At 50.0% G+C, this 2023-nt stretch overlaps 1 pseudogene; it reads left to right on the top strand.

Annotated features, from left to right (window-relative positions):
- The first annotated feature begins 693 nt into the window (after nt 1–693).
- On the top strand, nt 694–794 carry LOC111813781 (annotated as a pseudogene).
- Nucleotides 795–2023: the final 1229 nt, after the last annotated feature.

The raw sequence follows: 2023 nt of genomic DNA, 5'->3' as shown, positions 1-2023 counted from the left end.
AGTTTTAATTTTTTGATGGAACCTTGCGCTTGCCGGGGAAGCGCTTATTCCACTGAACCATCTCCCCAGCCCTAAAGTTTTGTGGCTTTTTCTTTTCTTTTGCGGAGCCGGGGATAGAACTCAGGCCCTTGCGCTTGCCAGGGAAGCACTTGTTCCACTGAGCCATCTCCCCAGCTAATACATTAGATTTCTAGAGGCCCTCAAACGCCAACGCCAACGACGACATGGTGCCCAGGCCCCAGGTTAAAGACCTTAGATCTAGAGATACTGACCTGTGCTTTTGTACTGGGGACTCCTGGCTCTCTGCCAAGTTGAAACCTACCTCAGGCTTTATCCTCCTGGTTAGCAGTGTAGCTGATGTTAGAGTGCTGTATGGTACCTCAAGTGTGTTACCTTATCTTTATCCACAGTGCCGTTCGTTCGCCATTTTTCTCTTACGGGCAAGAACCTCTAGTTTATCCCCATCGCATTGGCATTTCAGGGTCAGGAGAATACACATACAAACTTGGACATTTCTGTCTGTGCTAATCTCTGAATTGTTCATAAAATGTTTAAATGTTATCTTTTTTTTTTTTTTTTGGAGATAGGGTCTCACTGTGTAGTTCAGGCTGGCCTTGGGTTTGCTATATATAGTCCAGGATGGCCTCGAACTTGTAATGATCCTCCTGCTTCAGCCTCCCGAGTGCTGGGATCATGCTCACATCGGCAGCACATATACTAAAATTGGAACAACGCAGAGAAGATTAGCATGGCCCCTGCGCAAGGATGACACACTTGAAGCGTTCCAAGTGCTGGGATTACCAGCATGCACCACCACCCTGACCTAAATGGTGCCATTGTAGTCATTTATAAAACCCAGTCGCTGTAATGGAGCTTCTGGCTGGAAGCACACTTTCCTTGCGCTTGGCTAGCAATACTTCTCCCTCAGGTCTGTCCTGGAGGCTTTTCTCAGACCTCTTCCTCACCTCTCACCTTGGGTCACCTTGCCTATTGCCAACACTGCCTCTGAGCCCCAGAGGTCCCAAGCTAGACCTCCCCCTACTCTCCAGGGTCACACCAGCGGCCCACATAGGTCTCTGTGCGTCCCCTGGACACCAACTCCAGGGGGCCAGAACCACGTCCTGAGTCTTTCCCATCCTAAGTCTCCTCCAAACACTAAGCTCAAAGACTGCAAACCTCAGCCCCCCATCCCCACTGCCATTTCCCAGCTCAATCTGGGAGTCAGTTCAATCGTCCTTCCCCTCCTCTCTCCTCTTTTTCCCCGGATTCTGCCCAGTTCAGGCCTCTGTTACCTCTGCTCTTCTCAGAGGGGGAAAGGTTTCCTTTGCTTTCCAACCAAACTTCCTGACCACCTCAGAAAATTCTTATTAGTCTTTTTCTCTCCCCCTCACCTCTGCTTGAAACTTCCCACACATGAGGAAGACCCTTTCTAAAATAATTTTGCCCCTGCTGGACAGCAAGAGTAGTGGCACGGGCCTGTAATCCCAGCACTCTGGGAGGCTGAAGCAGGAGGATCCAAGTTTGAACCCATCCTGGGCAATTTAGTGACATCAAGACCCTGTCTCAATCAGTGAATTGAGAACTGGAGTGTCGCTAAGAGTGAATGCCGTGGACTGAATGTTTAGTATCACTAAAGGAATAAATAAATAAATAAATAAATAAATAAATAACTGTGCCCCAATTCTGCCCTACCCTCAAGCATCCCCCACTTCTGCCATCCCCATTCATCAGTAGGCTTCCTCCAAGATTTAGCTGCATCGGTGGGGAGCACTGCAGGCTCCGCTGAAGCCTCCCTCAACCGCTTACCTTTCTCTTTGGCTCTCTCAGCCCTGGATGCTGTTAATGCCTTCTCCTCCTACTCCTGCGCACCCTGGGCCTTGGGGCTGCTAGATAAGGCGCAGTAGGATGCAAGGGATGTCCCACCTTCCTACTTTTCTTTCTCCTGCTGCATTTCATTTGCTCTGCCTCCCTCGGACTGATCCAGGGCTCAGCCCTCTTCCTTCCTTCTGGGGACCCTTGGGGG

This window comes from Octodon degus, unplaced genomic scaffold (genome assembly GCF_000260255.1).
Source record: "Octodon degus isolate 3935 unplaced genomic scaffold, OctDeg1.0 scaffold00222, whole genome shotgun sequence".
In the NCBI taxonomy this organism is placed as follows: Eukaryota; Metazoa; Chordata; class Mammalia; order Rodentia; family Octodontidae; genus Octodon; species Octodon degus.
Note: the sequence above shows the minus strand (reverse complement) of the source record. Positions and strands in the feature narration are given on the sequence as shown.